General features: G+C 37.5%; 2 long non-coding RNA genes across 5 annotated transcripts in view; one reads left to right on the forward strand and one right to left on the reverse strand.

Annotated features, from left to right (window-relative positions):
- LOC134541277 (uncharacterized) overlaps positions 1–1,379 on the reverse strand; it is a 19,721-nt gene extending 18,342 nt beyond the window's left edge. Inside the window, exon 1 of one of the 4 annotated variants that reach the window (XR_010076587.1) lies at positions 1,196–1,379. This is a non-coding gene — a long non-coding RNA (uncharacterized LOC134541277). The remainder of the gene's footprint in view (positions 1–1,195) is intronic. The other 3 variants (XR_010076590.1, XR_010076588.1, XR_010076586.1) reach the window with 3 other exon arrangements.
- Positions 1–15,897, forward strand: part of LOC134541279 (uncharacterized) — a 19,750-nt gene extending 3,853 nt beyond the window's left edge. The window contains exons 2-3 of the long non-coding RNA XR_010076594.1: positions 5,141–5,318; positions 9,218–15,897. This is a non-coding gene — a long non-coding RNA (uncharacterized LOC134541279). The remainder of the gene's footprint in view (positions 1–5,140; positions 5,319–9,217) is intronic.
- Positions 15,898–24,685: the final 8,788 nt, after the last annotated feature.

Genomic DNA, 24,685 nt, shown 5'->3' on the forward strand with positions numbered 1-24,685 from the left:
TGTTTAAAACGGTGTTTAATTACCGCCTCCAACTTACGTGAGTTTTTAACGTTTCTAATTTTAAAGTCTTATTTGTTATTTTGATATTGTTGCGCAAGTAATAAGTAACAAAAAATTTTTTTTACGTGAGTTGTTACTGTACATCCTTTGTTACGGGTTTGTTAGGTAAGGTCAGTTACATTATAAATAATTTAAAACTACAGAATAATTAAAATTAATTCACAATATTTTTAATATCACCTTAGTTTGAAAGTATTTATAATGTAACTGACCTGACCTAATCGACCATTTTAGTTTACTGTTCACCCTCTGTCCGGGTTTGTTTGGTCAGGTCAGTTACATTATAAATATTTTAAAACTAAACAGCCATTAAAATTAATTCACAAAATAATTTTTAATGTCGGCTTAGTTTGAAAGTATTAATAATATAACTGACCTGACCTAATCAACCATTTTATTAATTACGCATTCACGATTCACGTATTGACGAACACACGGCAAAATAACAAAAATGGCGCCGCTCGAATGGTTCCACAGGTCTTGTATTGCAAAATTAAAAAATTCGATATCTCCTAAAGTATTTGGAATTTCTTATCTCCGCCGCTTTTAATGAAAAGAGGAAGTTGAAGAGCATATGATAAAGGTATTTTAGGATTTTTTACATTTTTTTTGGCATCTACCGCGACTCTACATATCATGAAATTAAAAAATTCGATATCTCCTAAAGTATTTGGAATTTCTTATCTCCGCCGGTTGATTTGAAAAGAGGAAGTGAAAGAGCATAGAATAAAAGTATTTTCGGATTTTTAGCATTTTTTTTGGCATCTACCGCGATTGTAAATATTTACCGAATTATGAAACACTACCTTCATGGTAAATTTAGGGACCTGTGTAGTGTGTGAAAAACATGTTTTTCTTTCCCTTCTGAAAAGCTGCAACGTCCGATAATCACACCGTTGGAAAAGTCCAGAAACAAATAAATTCTACAAAAAAAAATTATGTACCGAAAGGTGCACCATATAATACTATTTTCAGTTAAGTCCTCTACGTCAACCACCGGCTCAAAATCTTAACCTTAGCTTGGTATTAATCCATGCACTATAGTTGACATCATGTCAAGAACATTAATTTGAAATAGTAAATTACCAATTCAACAACTTAAACCTAAATTATAAGATAAATTCTAACTACTAACCTAGAAAATCATCATACATTAGCACAGGAGTCACACTGAAGATTGAAAAAGAAGCGATTCACCGCATCAGCGCAATACCATAGATAAATTCACATGGGTTAGCGGTTGGAGACATAGAGTTATGAAATGGGGAGCATTAAGATGCACATAAAATTCTGCCATTCCCGATTACACCAGAACAATTAACCTTCCGCCAAACTTGGGTTTATTTATTAATATTGATAATTCTGTTTATTTTAATGTAACTATACTAACCTAACGAACCATCCATAGTGTTTTAATGTAGCTAACCTACCAACCACTTTTAATATTTTAATTAATTTTCCTGCGCAAAAATAAAACAAATTCCGAAGATGAGCGAAGGTGAATTGTTCTTAGGTCTCCCTTATGAAATAAGGGAGGGATGTTAGATTGCACAGGCTTGACTTCAGGCAACTTTAAGAAATTCTTAATCTGAATTTCATGCAAATTTTTTACCTTTAATGTCAATAACCTGACTACAAACCACGAGGCAATAGACTGTAATTGTATGGCTTGGATATTTAAGTTATTTTGCGTTTTAAAATACACCCACTTAGACGAAGTAAAAAAAAAAAATTATTACAAAGTTCGTATAACGATTATTTAGAAATAAATGGATTACAATCGTAATAAATACCATGTTGGGCTTGTGGTTACTTAAACAGGGTATATAAAAAGTACTAGAATTCCATTTCACAAGTAAGTTCTATGTAATATCGTGTATTATTTTCGGGATATTACAATGTACTAAATTACATTTGACGTCCCAGCCATGACCTGTAAGCCCATGCTCCGCACCGCTAGTACTAGACCCCATTATCGGAGCACAGTCCCAGGCCAGCGGGAATGAGTCACGCGAGCGCCTCGGGCGTGACCCCACTAGACCCAAATAAACTTAAGGGCACGGAACCCCGGGGGCTCGAACCCATAACACAATTATGGGACAAGACACTAGGACACAATTATTAATTCACAGGCATCAAAAAAGTGCGTCGTAGCTACCCCGTGCGACAACCACACACACGGAGTAGACAAAGAACCTCATTAACATTCACCGCGGCCACTGGCCTTAATTAAAGTGCCTGTGACAATGATCAAGTCGGATTAAGAGAAATCCCACTAATACAGTTCACAGGGAGACAATATGTTAATAAATTTACAGTCGCCAACTTGATGCCACAATTCAAACAATTAAATACTCTAAAACAATTCTTAAGCCTTAAGCACCCAATTACCAGGTGCTACCTTTTAATTGGGCACCTGGAACTTGTTTTTAGCTTATAATAGAGCGAATTAAGTTAATGTTAGTTTTTGGCACACTCTCACAAAGGAGGTGAAAGTTTCCATCCCTTGCGAAGCGGCCATGTTCGGCAGTCTCCAACCACTCCGCGCCGGGTCAAGACGTGTGTCCGTGAGCAGTCTTCTACTTTGTTCCACCGATCGTTCATTCTGTAGTCACTTTATAATACCTAAACCTTTTCTTTTACTTCATTGCTGCTCATGTCGACTCGGCGTGTATTTAGCAGACCCGGGCTTATCTCGACCGTTTTCCTTAGTGGTTCTGCACCGCGTCGCCGACCGCGCAACTTACGGCACTAACCGACTCCAGTCAACATGCTTTCGCTAAGACTGCCGCGCATATGCCTGCTGGCTGCAACCTCAAGTAAGTGAAAAGTGTAATTTAGGATCACGCTCACCAGAGCCCCCCTAAGACAGTTAACTTTCGGTACTGACCATTTCCAGAACACTTGTAACTGCACCCCACGAGACTGCCGCGGCAAATTCATAGTTGAATGTTAGTGTCATGTTTTGTTCTGTAATCAGCGTGTGTTAATGTAACTGTACGACTCAGATGCTGCATAGCGCATACCCATGCGTACCACCGGAGAAGTCCGTTAATTAACCGCATATTAACATAACCATTACTTGACCCAGCTTTGAATCTGTTAGTTAAATAAATGGTTCATTGTGGCTGGCAGGCATGTACACAACTGAATTACCTAAAAATGTTATTCGGCAATAATGCTGAAGCAGTCTGTTGGTGAGCATAATATTATAGTTATGAAGCTGTAGAGATTAGCAGATTGAGGATACAAAATGGTGCTCTTGAGAGAGAAGTACAGTTATGGAAACACAAATGTGGGGGTAGTAAGTGGCAATAGGTCGAAGTGGAAGGAACCCAAGGAAGTAGCACGGAACGTTGAAAGCGATGAAAAAGTTGAGCCAAGGCGGATAGTAGGTAGGCAGGCAGGCAGAGGGAAACCAACCGACCAGGGGCTACGTACGACAAATCTAGAAGAGACCATGTAGCTGGTATCAAGACTGTAGTATTATTCGGGGACTCTATGCTCAGGCTACCAGGTTTTTGGAGATGATCGCAGATCTACATGGCAGAGTGGACAAGAGAGAAGTTAGTGAAGTATTTGTGCACGTGGGTTCAACTGATCTCATAAGGAAACGAGGGCCAAGCAAATTTGAATCTGATATGAGGTATACATTGTGTGCAATAAGGAAAAAAAAAAAAACAGCACAACCCTAACAGTGAGTAGGGTACTACCCAGGATGGGTGTCCACTTAAAGAAACTCAAGGCTCGAGAACTGTAATGAGGCAGAGACAGGTGTGAGGAGCAGAAATCATGTGCCAGGAGACACTTACAGATGCAGCACATAGCTAGGGACCAGGTCAGCATGGACAGGAAAGGTGTGATAATATTAATGCAGGTACGGCACTGGAAGAGATAATAAAATCAGAAACAGCATAGCAGGGTAATGGGAAGAAGACAAGGGCAGGATAAAGCTAGTGGTGGGAAATGGTGGGTATGGAAGAAGTAAGGAGTAATATGATAATAGAGATGGATGGAAACAGGAACAGGGTAAGTGGGGGTGGTGCCGATATTGGAGTGAATGGGAGGATGACAGGGGGAAGTTAATTATAGGAGCGTCATCAACAAACTAGACAAGCTGTGGGCTGCTCTGGATCTGTATGGGACTGAAATAGCTGTCACTGTTAAAAAAAATGGTTGGACTGGAATGTTGCAGAGAGTTCAATATGAAGAGGGAGTTACAACATATACAGAGGGTACAGAAAATAGGTGGTGTTGGAATTACGGTTTTTATACACAGCAAGGAGAATAAATGCATTGTGATTGTAATGCCAGTTCTCTTTGGTGTTTTAAAACATAAGATTACTTTTCACTAATGACTTTTTAATTCTACCAAATATTTTTTTTGGGTACTTTAAGAACACCAATGCATTTGGTATGTACCCTAATGTTTATGAAAGTAACTATATACTGATGTATTTTGCTTACCACAAGTCTGACATATCTTTGCGTCACATTTAGGTTCAACTTACATTCCATTTTCACATATTTACTCCTACCAAATGCTGTATACCGAGAGCTAAAATTTTTAATCATATATATATATGCCCTTTCTTCCTAGACAAGAAACCAAATCAGCAGATTAAAAAAATCAAATATTTCTAAGAAGAACACTCAGATTTTAATTTTGTTTCACATTTTCATATTTGTTTTAAAGATAAAATCAGACTACAACTGCAGAAAAAATGTGATGGATATTTTTATTTACTTTGATTTTATCATTATTTCATCCCATTTTATAAAAGAATACAAATATTTTAATTAAATATAAAAACAATAGCTATATAAAAAAAATACACAAAAACTGGGATATCCATTCCAATCATTCCATTTTTTTTATGTCTGCTGTGATAGTATTTTTGTTTTTTATTCCATAAGTATTCCCTATTAAGTCTTAGTATCTTCTTCTGGTCTATAGTCTTACTTTTTATAAATCCTCAGTAGACATTAATTGAATTTTTTTTTGCATGGGTGTTCACATAAGCACTTTGCACTGGCATTTTGGAAAATGATTACCGTGCGTGTATTTATGGTGTAACAGGATTCGTGGAAGGTGCTTGTAGCATCTGCAGCGCTGTGCATGGCGTCTGCAACCGTAGACGTCAACATGCAGCAACTCCAGTACCTGTCCAACAGCCTCACGCCGGAGGAATGCCGACGGCTCTACGCGGCACTCGAAGACCCAGAGTTCGACATAACCTTCAACCTGGACACCACCGGTGAGGCTCTTCATTTTCAACTTTTCGCGAGAGAACAACTCTGACAGTCGCAATCGTTAAAGAGCCCACGTTAAAGAGTCGTGACGTGGCCCATGTGGGTGCTAGGCTCGATCCCCCTTATATGGAGTTAAAGCATACCCTACCAACCCATTCTGAGCGAGGGTACGCTCTCACACTGCCAAGTGATGGTCGTCGGTGGACTCTTAGGGCGTCCCATACACCCGGGTCCCCTCTGCAGGGAGCACACGTGGTTGCACAATCAAGTACTCTCAGATCCAGCTGGAAGGTTGTATTTAGTTGAGGCGTATACAAATGAATACCACAATACGGGCACAAATACGGTGTGTAGAGATTCAGGAAAAAATGTGATTTCAAAACTGCTCGAGATATACAGTTGAGGTGTTTGCAGAAACCATTTAACAGTTTACCGAGAGACAAAACGGTTCAGTTTCTCAATTAAGTTTTCAAACCGTATTTTTAGAAGTCACAATGGCTAAAAGGCATTTCATTTTTTAGACATAAAACTACCGGTACAGATTTTTGAAAGCACTCAAGGGACTTGCATTACACCATCTTCACTTCTCCGCCATTAAAATGTTACATACGCTGTTAAATTTTGTAGTTGCTCTATGCATGACAAAAAGACCCGTGCACTCCAGTTCAGAGAATAATGCTTATCATCATGTGACACACTTCAATAAAAACTACAACGCAGAAATGTGCATCGCATAAAAAACACGAAATTTTTTAAGTGAATGCATAGCTTATCAATAAATTTCTCATCAATTAATGGTTAAAAACTAATTTGAAAACAAAATATTACTAATATCACTAAAATGTTATTCATCATTCAAAATTTATTGAATGTTACATCACATTTTAACCGACAAACTCTTCCATGCTATACTATTGCATAGTATCTGTATCCAAGGCTGCCGAGTGTGCCTAATGGAGGTATTCCAAGACGTTCAGTTAAGGTAGTGAATAAGCACTGCCATGTTGGGATACAGCCATAACTCGCAGGCCGTATTCCAAAACAAGCCCAAACCAAATCCCAGTAAATGGAACATAAAAGCAACTACTTTAATATACGATGCCTGAGACTAGGAACTTGTTCCAACGCATTCTAGCGGAAATTTGGTTAATCATCGATTCACTCAATACTGCAAAAATCCTGAAGATAGCAGCACCATTACACAAAATTAAATGGTATCATTTAAATTTTTCTCAAGTACTCTCTATTTTGCAATTATTTCTTGTCAGAACCATTAAAGGGTACAAAATGTATTCCATAATAGTTTCATTTGACACAATAATAAATTCCGCAACACCCCCCCCCCCCCCCCCCCAAGGAAATCAGCGAGCTCTGCACATTCGCGGAATTTGGGCAATAGATCAGTAAGGGACGTGATACAAAAAATCAGTGCCTTGAAAAAATAAGGGACTGGCCGTGCCCTGTTGTGCCTTAAGGACCCTCTCAATTTTTAACCCCACCCCCTCCACCAGAAGAAGAAGAAGAAAAAAAAAAAAAAAAAAAAGAAGAGAGAGAGGAAAGTGTGTGTGTAAAGTCGGTTTACAGCCGATAATTTTAAGTGATAACTTCATAAGAAAACATCGATAAAAAATTGCATACTTTTTAATTTTCAAATACGATTTACAGTTTTCGCAAATGTAATTTAAATAAATTTGTTTAAATACAATCACGAGCAATTAGTTATAGAAACAAACTGAAATTCAAATCAATGCCAGTAAATTGTTAATTTTAAATCACGAAATCGGACAAGTAAATAAAATTTTTTCGCTCTTAAAAAGCCCGCATTAACCTGTTTGAAATTATGGGAGGTATCCTCGCACGCCCGGGCGTCGCCACGCGGACAAACACGCCGCCAGCGTGCCGACAGAGCGCAAGGTGCCGTTGGACCTGCCGTGCCTGGCGCTGCTGCTGCACTGGGGCTCGGCGGCCGGGGAGGGCGGGGGGGCCTCCCACCAGCTGCTGTCCCGCCGGCTGCGGCAGCTGGGACGCCCGGGCCTCGCCGACTGGCTCGCCGCCTCTTCCTTCCGGCGGCTGGCCGCCCGGCTGGACGACACGCTGGGGCGGGACCCCCTGCAGGCGCTGGCCACCCAGGAGAGCCCGGCCCAGTGAGCCCGTCACTTAGTCCTGTACGCTGCTGATCGGGGAGAGAGAGGGTGAGAGGGAGGGGGAGAGGGAGGGAGATAGCGGTAGAGAGAGAGGGAGAGATAAGAGGGGGAGAGGGAGGGGGAGAGAGGGAGTGAGAGAACAAGGGGGACAGTGAACGAGGGGGGAGAGAACGAGAGGGGGGAGAGAGAGAACGAGGGGGGGAAAGAGAGGGAGAGAATGAGGGGGGAGAGAGAACGAGGGGGGAAAGAGAGGAAGAGAACGAGGGGGTAAAGAGAGGGAGAGAACGAGGGGGGAGAGAGAACGAGGGGGGGAAAGAGAGGGAGAGAATGAGGGGGGAGAGAGAACAAGGGGGGGAAAGAGAGGGAGAGAACGAGGGGGGGAGAGAGAACGAGGGGGGGAGAGAGAACGAGGGGGGGGAGAGAGAACGAGGGGGGGAGAGAGAACGAGGGGGAGAGGGTAAGAGAGGGAGGAAGAGGGTAAGAGAGGGAGGGAGAGAGAACAAGGGGGGGAGATAAGGGGGGGAGAGAACGAGGGGGGGGAGAGAGAATGAGGGGAGAGGGAAAGAGAATGAGGGGAGAGGGAAAGAGAGGGAGGAAGAGGGAAAGAGAGGGAGGGAAAGGGAGATAGGGAGAGAGAGAGAGAGAGAGAAAAGTAGATGTAGCTGAAAGACTTAGGCCGGCGTGCACAGTCGTGACTTGAGTCAAAGTTAAGTATTTCTCCATTTCATTGAACTGCGAAGATTTTACTTACCTGACTGCAAGCGGCCCTTAGCGTCCCGAATTCAACTCCATTAACTTTATACAGCTATTTGTTCCTGTAGTCCATATTACTTGTTGCTTTTGAATTCACCTCGTCGTAAAGAAACTCACTATAACAAACATACTGAGTTCAGGGGAGGACACATTCGGAGCGTTAGATGTCAAACAGATCCGCTTTCTTCCCCCTTTTTTTATTCACACCACCAATACGACGGGCGTTTGTGTTTGTACCAGCTGTTGCAGCCTACATTTATTAACGACTGTAGTTGAGCCGCTCAGAAGAAAATTAGATTAAAATATCTATTATTCGTTCCAATATTACAGCTTACTTCTATAATCAACAGAAATACAAAGTTGTTTTGTTCCACACGTTAAGTTTTCTTTTTTTAAAACGTCTGTTCACTTTCGTCGCCACTGTGCACAGCGTATAAAAATGTAGCCAGCGCCAGTTTGGCATCATTGATGCTTGGTTAAACTGATGCATGTACATAGTTGAATATAGATGCCGATTGCCTACAATACACGAGCTCCGTAATGTGCATTTGATAGCCCGCACTCTTGTGTGGTTAATGTGTACCACGACAATAGTTATACGTTAGTTCTGGTTCACAGTTTCCGGATTTTTCTATTTAAAGCTGAAAGAAATACGTTTTCGCTGCACGACTTTTTAATTTAAATAGTTTGGCGAGCTTTCATAAACTCTTACTATAAATTGACCACACGTTCCATGAATAGGTTTTGTATTTATGAATAATTACACCTCAACCATTAATTAATTTTTTTTGCAATAAAAGCAGCACCCATACTTTTCAAACTTGATTAGAGTATATACAATGTGCTAGGATAAAGCAATAAAAAACGGTAATATTAATTTAATTACGAATTAGTGTTATAATTGTAGCTTTCTACGTAAAAAAAAATATGTTGGTTAAATAAGAATGATATCTTGGAAATGAACGAAGAGCGACGTTTAACTTTTTTTTTTAAATGTTGGCACCCAGGGTGCTGCTGTCAATGACCGGCGAGCCGATGGTGGAACCCGAGGACACGGACGATTGGACGCCGTTCGACATTCTGCTGTGCGTGCTGGTGCTAGCGCTATTCTTCGTCCTACTGGTGGTCGCAGGGGCACTGGCGAGAGATAGCTACGGACGCAAGCACACCGCCCGTGTACCCGCGTGAGGGCGCTAAACCCTACGTCAACCCCTCCGAAAATAATAAAAATACTATAAAATAAAAATTATCACAAAAGCACTGCACAGCGAAACATCATTACACGGCAAACAAAAAATCTAGCTTCCTTTAAGTTCAGGCTGAAAAAAATCTTTGTAACAGCTGCTTACCGTGACCATTTCACCGCTACCCTATTGCTTGAATCTGTGTGTGAATGTGCGAGTGACTGGTTTTAATTTAGAAGCACCTATTTTTTTTCTTTCCAGTTTTGATACTATTTGCTGTAATGTTTAATTACTTTCCTTTTTATGTATGTCTATGCTTAGTTTTTAATTACTTAAAATTAGTTACGGTTGATTCTTTTGCAATAGTTAATATTTGAACATCAGTGGTTCCCAACCAGTGGTCCACGGACCATCAGTGGTCCGCGAGAGTTAAAATATGGTCCGTGAAAGATTTCATACTCTGAATGAACGCGCGTCGGTGAACAAAAGCGAGCGCGGCGCGCAGGCGACCAGGGGAAGGGCAAGCAACTGACTAAATTTATTGCGCAAGCTGGTCAGTCAATCGTACGTTTTCTTTTGTTTTGCTCAGCAGTGTTGTGTTAGTGATTCTGTTTAGCTGTTTAGTGGGTCAACATCTGTAACTCCTCAATATTCTTATGGATATTTTGATAAAATATGAACAGGGTAAGTAGGCTACACATTTTTCTCTGTTAAACTTTTTTAATAAAAACATGCAATTACAAAACAGAATGTGGACGTTTGTTTGCGTATGAGTCTTGTGTTTGTGTATTACAAATGTTCACAACAGTTGGGTACAGTTAGTTGAAAACCTAATTATATATAAAATAAATCTATATGAAATTAAAAATTAAGATAGTAAAATAACACTGGCCTCCCAAATTAAAAAGTAGAGCCAGTCACAAAAATCCTTAAAAATATGCTATCATAATATTGTTGAATTGTTATTATGCTGTTTTAGGTTTCTCATAATGAAATAAAAACACCGTTAACTCTTTTAATGCCAAAGTCGGATAAATCGCCTTTTCTGTGTCGTGCGAAAAATGGGAGGATCGAAAAATCGGCCTGAATATTTTTTTCTTTCGACGACGCACGCCAATCCATTAAAAATAATATAACTTTTTCTCGAGAAATTTAAAAAAAAAATTCATTATATGTTTTTATTTAATCTTAAAAAAATGACAAAGAATAATTTATTCATAAGATGTAAAAAATTTATACTTTCATACTTAAAGGTAAAAAGTTACTAAAGGTAAAAAAGTTATTAATATTTAACTACAGATATGTAATTCATTTAAAAATGACTTGGCACTTTTAGTATAACCGTAATAGAATTAGACAATTTGAGGCTGGCACCAAGAGGGTTAAGGGAAATTTATGGTACCTACCAAGACCCTTGTTTTTAACGATTAGACATTATTTTTTAAATTGTGTAGTAAAGATTTAAGTTTGTAAAAAAAATTATAGCGAGGTTATAATTTTTTGGAAGCCAGTTTATATTTATTTATTTAATGATTTATGTTATGAATTATGAAAAAATTTAGCTATATTATTTTTTATTCTTTTAGTTGGCATAAAACATAATATAAGCATATCAGTGTAGGTACATTCTATTGCATTTTGGTTTTGTTTTCAGAAAATGTTGCCTAAGAGAAAATATGATAATAGTTACATTAAATTTGGATTTACAACGATAGAAAGTAATGGAGAAATAAAACCACAATATGTTATATGCGCAACTGTTCTCGCAAACGAAGCCTTGAAGCCAGCGAAATTAAAACGTCACCTAGAAACGATTCATCCAAATTTTTCTGACCAACTACCAGAGTTCTTTCAAGGAAAATTGGAGAATTTTAAAAGAATGAAACTCGGGCCTAGTGGTACAAGATATGCATCATCTGAAGAAAAATTAGTAGTATCGTTTGAGATATCGAAATTAATAGCACAATCAAAAAAGCCTCACACAATAGGAGAAACTCTTGTGAAACCTTGTTTGATCAAAGCCGTCGAAGAAGTTTTAGGGTTAGAAGCAAAAAAAAAAAAAAAATACAAGATATAAATTTGTCGAACAACACGGTGAAATATAGAATTGAACTCATGTCAAATGATATCGAGGAGCAACTTGTTTCGAGAATTAAAATGTCACCATTCTTCGCTTTGCAGTGCGATGAATCCACTGACATTTCTAATTGTGCTCATTTACTTTTTTTTTCTTCCGCTTTTTAGACGACGACAACATAATCAAAGAAGAACTGTTGTTTTCTCAGGAACTGGAAAGGACATCAAGAGGTATCGACGTCGTGAATATAACTGTATATTTCCCGAAATATGGCATTATGTGGGAAAAGCTAGTCGGTTTCTGTACGGATGGTGCTCCTGCGATGTTAGGATCACATTCCGGTCTAGCAACATTAATCAAACAGAGGAATCCGTCAACATTAACATCGCATTGTATCCTTCATCGCCAGGCGTTAGCTTTCCAAGACTCTTCCTAAATGCCTTAATGATAGAATGAAATTGGCCATAAAAGTAGAAAATGTCATTAAAAGCAGTGCCTTAAATTCATGCCTTTTTAAAAAACTGTGCACTGAAATGGACTCCAACCATGAGAACCTCCTCTTTCACACAGAGGTTCGTTGGTTGTCGAAAGGCAATATGCTGGAAAGATTATACGAGCTGAGAGGAGAGATTGAGTTGTTTCTAGGTGAGAATAAAATGGAAGACTTACTAGTACAGTTTTCTGATTTGACATACCAGATGCGTTTGGCATATCTTGTGGATATTTTTACACACTTAAATAAGTTTAACTTGCAAATGCAAGGTTCAGGAAACAGACAATTAGAAGGCGTTGCAAATATTTTTAATTTTGAAGATAAACTTCGTGCTTTTATTTGCAAACTTAAGGTATGGATTATTCAAGTTGGCGAGGGCAATTATAGTGTGTTTTCAACATTGAAGGCACTCCTTGACGTCAAAAAGTATGTCATGTTTAGGGAAAGCATACAAAAAAACAGCAAATGTCATTTGCAAATGTTTGTTGATGAATTCAACCGTTACTTCCCAGAATATAACAATACAGAAGCTAATGTGGACCAAAAACTGATACGCAACCCTTTGGCACTAACGCTAGAGAAGTTGCAGAAGAAATCCAAGAAGAACTTATTGAATTACAAAATGACAGGAACTGTAAGAACGCTTTTGAATCTGATTCTTTGGAGACGTTTTGGTATAAGAAAGAAATTTCTAATATTAAAATTCGAGAAATTTTTTTGCACTCTCTTATGCTTTACTCAACAACTTATTTATGCTAACAAGGATTTTCTGCATTACTGCTCATTAAAAACAAATCCAGGAATCGACTGAAAGTAAGTGATGATTTGCGTGTAGCTTTGAGTAAAAATATTACCCCAAAAATTCAAGATCTTGTACAGAAGATGCAAGCTCAAAAATCTCATTGATACAAACTGAATTGTGTACTAAAAATATATGTTTTCAATCATAACACTGTTAATAATGTTTATTTTGGTTTTTTTAGATTGCTTATGTTAAACGTTTGGATTAACATTGAACGATTAGACTTAAAATTTATTTTTAGATTGATACAGATTATTTTTTGACCTTGTGGTCCCTGCTAATAATAATGAAATTAAAGTGGTCCCTGATCAAAAAAAGGTTGGGAACCACTGTTGAACATTAAGTTAAAATTTTAATTTGTTCTTTTAATATTTAGTCAACATCTGCTTATATCATGCTTAATTTTTAATATTCAACTCTTTGATGTAACTGCAGAAAAGTGGTTAAGTGTAAGAAAAGGCGTACTGTACTGCCTTAACTTCGCCACCAATAAAGACGATAAATAAATAAATAAATAAAAATAAATAAATACATGAAGTTTTTTAAATTTAAAATTCGGCAGAGTGCCGCTAATCCGGGTCCGCTCATCCAAACATCCTGATGAAGCACGATTTCCTCATTTCTGCGGGTGTAAAACGTTGGTCTACGTATACAGAAGTATTTAATCTAAAATTATCCGTAAAAAAATAATAATTGAATCTACGAAAAAAGAAAAAAACTTCATTTTTTCTAGCTTAAACAGCTACTGAAACTTGTATTATGCACACTTTGAGGCAAATTCCATTCTATACAAGTTCCGGTTTCATCTAGTCCAGATTATACAATGAACTGCAATAAAGCCGAACACCGAAAAACACTTAAATATGCCATGTACCACTGAAACACCGACGTACAACAAACAATCATGAAATTAATCAGCATATATAATCAAAACTCAACTTAAGATTATAAAAACTTAACTCGTTTACTAAATTCAATTCAATGAATTTAAATTATTTAGCATGGAGTTAGTACCAAAATGTATGTACTAAATAGATTGGTATTTTTTTTTTTAATATTGTAACTGTTATTAGTGAATAATTTTTTACATTGCACCATTGTTACAATTTTCAAATGCACATATACTTGCTGATTGATTGTTATTGTTCCCAGAAGGGGCCTGGGAGTACTCGGAAAATATTCAATATTCTTGAATACTAGTTTGATATTTGATAATAATGAATAATTGGATATTGAATTTGACATTTCAATATTTTTTTGCAAATGGATAAATAATTGGATATTAATTTGACATTTCATTTTTTTATAATTTTTTTTTGCTAATAGATAAACAATAGGATATTAATTCAATATTTCAATTTTTTCCCATTTTTTTGCATCTAGATGAGTCTACACCATGTTGGACACATTCACAAAAAAAAAAAAAAACACTGTAAAACAAAATGGATTTGAGGTTAAGATGATTTATTGAAAAAGTTTGGTTTGTACTGGATCACTCACTATTCACCCATTGTTTCATATTTATTAATAATATTCTATTTTGAATATGTAACCATATTAACAAAACAAGTCAAACTTACTGGTTTAAGAAGTTTCTTTTGAAATTTCCTTCATTTTATAAAGCTTTGTAATAATTACCTGTATATTACTGAACTTTTAATTTAACTGTAGTTTGGATACATTTTTTCTTAAACTCCTTGGAAGAATGAAAAAAATTTCATTGTATATTTAAAGTTGATTATAATTTTTTATTTTTTGATATTCATTAATATTGCAATACTCGATTCGATCTGGGAAAAAGAGGGTGCTGGAAATTACAAATTATTATATAGTAAAAGTGAATCATTGATAAGTCAAAATAACACTGTTTCATGAAGTATCATTGAACAAGTAAATGTTGTATTTGTTGAATATTATGCTACCTTTATGAATAAACAAGAGTTAATAAAAAATAAAACCACAAAATCTTGTCTCTATACCTAAAAGATTTTTTTTTGAGTATTCAGTATAATGTACTTTCATTATTAAGGCTCCACCTAACATGTTGAGCCGGTGATTTTTTTCCTTGGTGACTTTGTTTTTTGTAAAACAATCACAATAATTCTCATTTAATGATTTCCCTAATAATAATAAAAAAATTAAACCAGATTTATTAATTTTTATGTAACGGCTGTAAAAAGTTACGTCAGTGTTTTAACTGCAATCACTTGTATGGTTTTATACATCCACAAACAATATTAAATAAGTATCCGATGAGAAAATTTGTGACCTAACCACAAATGAAAGAGAGATAGGGTGATAAATCTATAGGATAATCCCTTAATAGTATAGACAAGAAAATAACGGTGCAGAGTTAAAACTTCATTTGATGGCCCGAACTCTTTCATAGGTTGTGTACCAAGACGTTAGTTCTGGCTCACTGTTTTCGATTTTTCATATTAAAGTTGGACAAAATGCTTTCGTTCCGTGACTTATTAATTTAAATTGTTTGGCAAATAGAAATGTTTTCGGCTCCTACTTCGAAGACGTATACCAGCTTTAGGAAGTAATTAAGAGAGAGAAACACACTCTCTCTCTCACTCAACTTATTATGTCGTGTTAAACCAACAGCCATTTTTCGTTCGAATTCAGACACCCTGGGCGTGTGCCTAAACCAAATCAATTTAATGTACAAATTATTTGAACAGAAATCTCAGAGGACATATTTTACTGATTAATCATCTCTTTTCTCATAACATCACGTATTACTTATACTTTCCTGCAAATCGTGATTACATCCAAAGCACATTCTGAGCAATGTAGTTTATAGATAGTTTCGTCAAGAACTAAAGCTGTCAAAAAGAAAACACGTGGGGTGTATACACAAATAAATCTGTATTAGAATCCAATCGTTTTCACATTATCAAGGTGCCACTCATTAATGAAGGAAAAAAAGGAAATTTTTACACTTGCACTATGCAGGAGCGTGACAATTTCGAACCAGTTGCCGGGCGGGTGTGGAAATGCAAGAACTTGCAAGTCTCTTAAACAATATTACATATATATATATTAGTACATCAGTTTTTCACATGTATATAAAAGAAAGTCTTTAGAACGATCACACACAATGACGTCTACTTGACTTCTTTCACTTGCAGACCTGAAAGATAAATAAAAAAAAAAAGGAACAATTAAGCACTAAGTTATCAACAGGATAATACAAAATCACTAAATTCCTTTCACCATTACAGAAATCTTTCCACAAGAAAAATTTCTGTAAAGGGGGAAAAAAAAAAGTACAAATGTTGATTAGTGTCTGAAATAGTCTATATGCATGATAAAACAGTCATTTCTATAGACATAATATATTTAAAAATTGAACCTGCCCCTTGAAGCAGTGACACCTAGGATTAGGGGATAATTTAAATAAGTGTGGCGTAAGATTCGAAGGAGCGTTCTTTTTCAGGACCACAACATTTAATTTCCGTGCACGCAGAATGGCAACTGCACTTGCACTTAAAATGGTAGAATGACATATATTATGCAATAATACCTTGGATGCTTAAGAATTCAGCAAGTATATATAATACGCTATCCTTCAGGTAAGGAAGCTCTAATGAGAGAGGTCAGAAGCTGTCAGAATAGTTTTAGACTTCTGTGAATACAGTTTTTTTAAAACCAAATTAAATATTACATATTTTTCTAATCAAATTTCAACATGCTGCAAAAATTTTTTTCGTGCACTTCAATAGCATTAAAATAAAATTTATAAACAAAAAAATGTGAGTAATATATGAAAAAGGAACCACAAAATACAGGTGGACAAGAATGATAAAAACCGAAACAACATCGAAATACTCCATGCAAAACCAAAATGTTATTTAATACACCATAAAGTACCAAAATACAACTACTGTAATGGAATTAATCAGCATTTTTAATAAAAACTGAATTGAAATCACAAAAAAGTATTATTTAATATAATAAATTCAACGAATGTAATTATTCAGCATCAAGTCATTTTTTCAAAATTGTATTGAAAGTTTAATTTACTCCTTTATGATATTACAATTGTTATTAGTATCTTATTTTTAAGCTACAACTTTCAAATTTACTTTTATTGATACAAGAGCATTATTAATCAGTTAAAATGACACTGTTCTGGTGAAATATCGCTAAACATTTATGCATCATATGTGTTCAATAATATATTGTCTTTAATTTTGTTTTTGCAGACAAATCCTATTTGGACAACCAACAACTATGTTGAAAAGTGATTGTAAAAAAAAAAGCACATAGTATAATGTAAATGGTTTAACCTGATTCAATGCACCGACGGGATAAGTGTTAAAACATTTAGGATCTCAAATTAATTTTTGCAATAATTGAATTTTACAAGCAAAAATTAGAGGAAAATTCATAATTTGTGAAATATTATACACAGGACATAAATACGGTGTCCTTATAGGGAATATGCAGGGACAAGAAAAAGGGGGGAGGGGGGGGGAGGATATCTGTGAGATGAATACAGTCGTGGGTTCTACGTGAATACATGTACATAACAGGTAATACTTTCTATACAAAATATAAAATACGCAATTTTTTTTTTTAAATTTTAACACCATGTATATTCACTGTAACTATTTTACACTAATGTTTTATGTATGCAATCAATAGATTTAGACGAGAGCCGACGATTGAAACCCAAACGAACGTCGTAGCTTCTCCGAGTCAAAAGTTATAATACTGAATGGAAATCTCGAAACTCAACAACATGACCTCAAAATGGCGGTGCTTCCCCCTCAAAGGCACGCGATGCGTCACAGTCCTCACTTAGCGTGACGAGTTCTTTGATCCTTTAGCTATCCGGTGGTGTAATTAAATTTTGGTTGGAGATGATAGATATGTAGCTGCAACACCTAACTGTATCGCCTGATTTTGTTGTAATTCGTTTTTTTTTTTTTAATTGCCTTCCACTATGGAAGCAGTTTTAAAGACGTATTCACGTCAGAAAGTATGCGAATGACCACACCATTCTTATGTCTTTGGGGCAGTTTAAAAACCAGGTCTGACGGTGACGTCGTACTCACCAGGCGGCAAGGACTGCTTCAGCTTCTCCGCCTTCTCCTTGTCAGTGATGACCAGCGTGTAGAGGAACCGCGAGCAACGCACCTTGAACTTCACGTTCTCCGGGTTCTTCTTTATCTTCACGGCTGGTTCGACACAAGCACGACCATCACTAATGACGGCGCAGCAACATCACAGATTCATAGATAATCACCAGGGACACCACCTGTATTTCACGAATACATTTCGTGTCAAGGTATTTCACAAAATACTGTAGCTTTGTCTCCTGTGGTTATTGGCTGAGGTCGGCGAGAGGTGTCGTCCCGCTCTTGACGGGGCCAATGAGAATGTGGTCACCGTACTGCTGTACCCTCACAATTTGCCACGACTCTCAGAAAAAGCTACAGTGTCTTGTGAAATACCTTTACATGAAATGAAATCGCGAAATACAGGTGTCCCTAATAATCACAAACCATCATCATTCGAGTAGCCACACACACACACACACTAATAACTACACATCAAGCAACAAGCCAATTCCTCTCACAGGGATCACAACCAATGCTCAAAAAGGCCAAAACAAAACGCACAACCACACAACAAGAGGTAAGGGGCGGCAGAATGCGGCCTGGGACTCTCAGCGAGCCCCTGGTTCGAGGCCAAAGACAGGCACTCGGGCCGGCGGCTGACAGTATCAGTTCCTGAACACACACGTCGCTGACTGTGTTGTCAGCATTAGCAACTGATCTGAGCTGGTGCCACACAGACACGAGAGAAAGCAAAAGTGGCCACGGGACTTCAACGATAATACACACGTTGCTGCCAACGGCCACGCAAATTCACCAGCAGTAACTAGATACAAGATTTTTATGACTATTTTATTTTCAGTCCAATTTAATTTTTAAAACAGCGAATTTCGGTGTTAATGTTCTCATAAAAGCTGTTTTGAAATGTACTCCACCAAAAACAGTGCTAAAATTTATACGCTGCATTTTTACTATGGAATAATTTGTAATTGATTGGTCTAAAACAAATAAATTCAGAACAATAATAAATAAATTAGTGAGCATTTGCATTTTAAAAGTGATCCAAATAAGATATGCACAGAAAAACAATTTAACAACCACTAATTATTCATTAAAATACATAGCGTAAGACATTAAGGTACTTAATATAAAAGCATTACTATTACTGTTTAATAACTTAAATATCATCTTCTCTGTATTTTCCATATTTTTCAAGCTAATTTTACAATTCCTCGAGTTTCCCCCGTCATTGGTTCATAATATATATATAAAGCAAAATTAAACACATAATAAATGTAATATGTAATACATCTCGCAGGAACGTATTGATTTTCAGTTTAAAAGCAAATATGTACCTGTTCAAAAATAAATTCCACATAATTTAAGTGGTCCGCCCTTAGCTATTTATATTTAACATGCAACTACAAATTGTAGCGAGAGAAGGAAAGAAGAACCCCTCAATCGAGGAAAAGGGTATTGGAAAATTAAGTTTCACAACTTCCAGCAAACTGTACATTTCGAAGACTCTTGTGACCATACCTTCAGTTTGGTTACTTTCGTGAATTTTGTGTTTCTGTGGATACCATGTAAGTTTAGGAATTCCTTGACCAAAAATCGCATGAATACAAGTTCATGCAAATTGTTCAACAGTATCAACAAAAAGTTAGCCTCATTTCGATCGGCTGGGACAAACACCCACACCATGTTTACAGCAACAGATAGAATAGGACGAATTGCCTGTCTATACGTCCAAAAAAGAAGCAATGTTTTCGACTCTGACACAAGCAAGCAGAATATCCAAGCACAACTGTTATCACTTTTCAAATATGAACAGCTTTCAGATTTCAAATTTTTACAGGTTCCATTAATTTCTTAGACACTTTTCATAATAGTTTGTAAAATCAGATAAAAAAACCAACTACATATCTTAAAAAAACATTTTCCACGACTTGCCAACTGAGAAATATCGCAACAGAGAAAGCTACACATCATTTAACACTATTAGTGTTTATGATTAAAAAATGTCCATAAACTCAGTCATGGGTACCTAATGACTTTCCCCCAAAGAAATGGTCCGACAGCAACCTGTTTAACGTAAACGGGCCAAAGATCAATAATAATAAAAAAACACACACACACATACAACGGCACAATTGCTTCATCACCTTAACTACTATCAAGAGGTAGAAAACTACATGTAATATCACGACATCCCTAAAAAAAATAATAATGTTAAATTGTTAATGCAAAACCAATCATTTCCCCAGTTAGTTCAATTCTTACAGATGTTGTCCATTAATTATCTCTGGAAAAAATTTCTAACCCAAGCATAATATCTATCCAAAATTTAAAAACCCTAACGTTTAATTTAATCACATCTACACGTACTTTGTAAGTTCAACAAAATATAGGTATCTAATTCAGTCACAGCCCTCTCTTTCTAATTAACTCATCATTTCTAAGAAATTACATTATTTTCTCTTTATTCTTTGGCCCATCTCGGTTTCTGCATTCATGTTCTTACCTACTCAATAAATCAGGTGATTTACTTTTTTTAAACACAGTAATATATATATATTTTTTCAGTTTAAAGATGAAGAAAATAAGGAAAAAAAAATTCAATTTTTTAATTATATACATTAAATATAATCATATGGCCTGAAATTCTCCAATTGTACTGCACATGTGCAAAGAGCTTTTTTTTTTTTTGCCAAGTCTGCAAAATTCCTACTTTTATTCATTGCTTGCATGGTATCAGTCTTCTTTAAGGATATTAAGGAGGCATAGGAACCACAACAAAACACAAAACTTACATTTGGCATCTTTCCTCCTCGCCTTCAGCAGGAAGTCTTTTATTTCCTTGATTTCGCGGGGCTGAAACGAACAAACACAAAAAAATAATTATAAACCCAATCAGGACATACACGTTAACAAAATGCCAGTAGGCAGTTAAAACCTCATAATTGCAAACCAAACGATGCAATACTAGTTTCGACCATTTCATAGTTTGATACTGGATATCTCGCCTTGTTTAAGCATAGCAGGTAATGGAATGCCTAAAGTAAATAGTAACATACTATTACAAATAGTATCCCCTGTGAAGTCAATGGCATTAAGCATTGTATACATTTTTGGGAATACCTACTAATTATGTCAATACACTAATTATCAAAAACCTTATACACTAATAGAGCATAGTTTTGTATGAACAGAGGTGTGTGTGTGTGTGTGTGGAAAATTAACCTAGTGGCAAGAGGCGTGAATACAAAATAAAAATTTCATGGGAAAATTGTTAAATTATATAGTATGTATAATTTATCTGGCGTGATGACAGCAGAGGCTCAGCACAGAGTTAGACGCTGCATTAGCTATTTTTATGAAAATGTTCATGTTCAAAGGTTTGAATTTTTTCATCTATTACATAAAGCAGTTGATTATCTAACTTTTAATTTCGCCATTTTGTTAAAATGACTAATTATTAACTGTAAAGCTTTGCATCGCAAATGAACACATTTACATCAGTTTAAATTATGAAATGCACATTTCAAAACAGTTGGTAGATGCTCTATGCCACTGACGTATGGTTTTACCGTATTGTATGCTGATTGTTAGGCAGAGAAATTGGCGCACCACACGGAGAAAATTAACGGCAGACAATTTTCAGTGATGTTTTCCTGTGCGAGTACTATTTACCAAAGTAGCGGCTGTTTTCTGTTAATGTAATTTCAACTTCCTTGAGTTTGTACCGTGTGCATACTGTTGCACCACGCCTAACCTCAAAAACGTATTCTAGGATAATTGAATACGATATCAACACACAAATAAAAGAATGATACCTCATTTAGTCATAATATTTCAACTTTCCAGTCATATTCTGAGATTAAGACATCTTAATGAAATACGCTTACCATTATAAATATGGAGCACGGCAAGTGTAGAAATAAATCTAGAAACACACAAAAAAATTAAATAAACAATTAAATATAAACATTAAAGTATTAAACAATATAATATACAATAATTAATTATATTTTAAAACTATTTTAATCATTACATGTAACGATTAATACAGATTAAAAAATGTACGTTACGTACTTCAATAACAACCACAACACTTGTTCACCATAGAAATCAGACTGAGGACGAATGTATGGCTGCACACTTTGACCAAGGCGCACAAAGTGTATGTTTCAACTTGCACTGCTTACTTAATCGTGGAGTAGTTGCACTATATTACACAGAGTATACTCGTTCCAATGTCACACTACATTTAATTGTTACTTGAATGCATAGCAATAATAAAATTTCAAACATATATATTAAAAAAAAAATCAATTGAAGAAAATTATTTCCCCCTCAAATTACTATTACTGGGGAATTTCCATGATATTCCACATTTCAAGGAAATATCCTAATTTAATTTTTCCTGACTTTGCAGAATGTAGACATTCTGTTTAATTATTACCAAAATAACTCAAAGTTTCACTATTAACATAGTGATGCTTGTTTCGAAATATTTGAATTTACTGACTTGCAGTGTTTTAAAAAAAGTAGGTAAGAACATGAATGCAGAAACCGAGATGAGCCAAAGAATAAAGATAAAATAATGTTTTTTTCTTCGAAATCATATGCGTTAATTAGATCCAAAGGGCTGTGACTGAATTAGATATTATATTTTGTTGAATTTTAATATGAAACTGTAGATACAAAAAAAACATTTTGGTCCCAAAAGGGATATAAGTGTACTTTAAAATTTGTGATGCGAAGCAAAACTACTAATAAATGTTTATTAATTTTGGTTGTTTTACAAAACTATCGTATATTGATCTATACCCCCTTGATTTTGACCACCTTATACATATGCAGATTCAGAGGATGGCATGGGGGCATGTGCTCCCCCCAGAAAAGTAAAATATGCACTGGATAATATAATTTCTGAAGTAATAAACAGGTTGACGTCGTCTGGCCGACGACCACCCCAGAGCCCGACCTGCACCCGCCAGTATACGCTCCCGCTAACGGAACACACCCCTGGCCATGGCCCACCCGAGTCAGGCGACCCGAACAGCAATCAAAGACAAAGCCGCGGAAACCTGAGTAGACAAGAGAAGAACCGTACCCATTCCTCCTAAAACATTAAATTAGGATTTTAGCGACAATAAAATCTCTTCCAGACACACCCGTTTGGAGTCTAGCGTAATGAGGTCACGCCTGGCGCGAGAGAGGCCGAGCCTCCCTCGGACGCCATGCCGGTTCGGCAGTTCAGCGCAGCTCACGGACCGGGGCGGACCTACGTCCCACGGAGAGGCAACATCCTTTGTCTACATCGAAAGTAACGTCCGGTAAATATAGTCACTAATTAACAGAACCCCTTTTATTACTTAACCTCTCCGTGAGTACCCGGTCCCTTTTTTCGGTCCAGGACCTAATCCGGCCGCATCAATTTAAAGACACCCCGCACCACACTTGGTCAGCGGGGCTGCTCTTCAGTATACGGCACGGGCCGCCTCCCGCAACTTACAGAACTTTATTTAAGGTCACGCGCACGGCGCTGACCACAAACCCGCAAGGGAACTTGGACAAACTTAATTGCGGTGCGTGTTTCACCACAGTGGGCACAACACCCGCACCGAGACATTTGCATACGGGATTGGCCGTCTCCAATCGTCCACCCCCTTAATTCAGTGTATTTTTGTATCCCGTATTTTGTATTGCTAACTTACGTTACCCGAGTAACGAGTGCCACGTAACTTGTGTGCGCCCCCTTAATTCAGTGTATTTTTGTGTCTCGTACTTTGTATTGCTAACTTACGTTACCCGAGTAACGAGTGCCACGTAATTTGTGCGCGCCCCCTTAATTCAGTGTATTTTTGTGTCCCGTACTTTGTATTGCTAACTTACGTTACCCGAGTAACGAGTGCCACGTAACTTGTGCGCACCCCCTTAATTCAGTGTATTTTGTGTCCCGCCTTTGTGTTACGAAATTACGTTACCCGTGTAACCAGTGAGACGTATGAGACGTAGCAGCGTCCGAGGCCACGTAACGCGGAACACAAACCATACGGCGCCACGGAATAACGAGTAAACCCCCCCCCGGGGACCTCTGTAGAGTGTTGTATTGTGTACGACTCGTTCCTATGAATAAAAGGTACGACACCACCACCTTAACTCCACGCCTCTTATTTAAAATCATCTCACGCAACACCGCCGCCGGCCCTAGTGGGCCACGCAGGGGCACATACATCCACGACCCCCAAATTCACGACTAGAGCCGAGCTAGTCTGGCGCCCACCCGGACAATACGTATCAAGAACCGCCTTTTCCCACTAGGAGCCACACCGGGACTCGAGCCCGAGACCCCGGACGACGGCATTTGGCGCCCGCTGCGTGGGGCAGAAAATAACGTGAAAAATTTTTTTTTCTCACTTCTGGACATTTTCGAAATAAATTCACCAACAGGCGACAGCGGAGACACGAAACGGCCATTTTGGACACAGGAAGGGTCGAAGGCCAGACAGACCGGCGCGACGAGGCGAGCGGACAAAGGACATTCCAACCACCCCCACCCCCGCACGTCATCACGGCGAGGCGAGCAACGGAGCGACGTCACCACCCCCACTCCGCGCGGACCGTTTTCGCCTCCTCTTTGTGCGGCTGTCCGGGCACCTACCCCCACCTCGTCACTCCGCTCCACGCTCTCCGCTTCGGGCAACCATCCCGATACCCCCACTCCGCGCGGACCGTTTTCGCCTCCTCTTTGTGCGGCTGTCCGGGCACCTGCCCGCCGCCGATCTAAAACCCGCGCGCTACAACACGCGCCCAGACTACGAACAGCCCGTCACAGACG

The sequence above is a fragment of the Bacillus rossius genome, chromosome 18 (assembly GCF_032445375.1).
Source record: "Bacillus rossius redtenbacheri isolate Brsri chromosome 18, Brsri_v3, whole genome shotgun sequence".
In the NCBI taxonomy this organism is placed as follows: Eukaryota; Metazoa; Arthropoda; class Insecta; order Phasmatodea; family Bacillidae; genus Bacillus; species Bacillus rossius.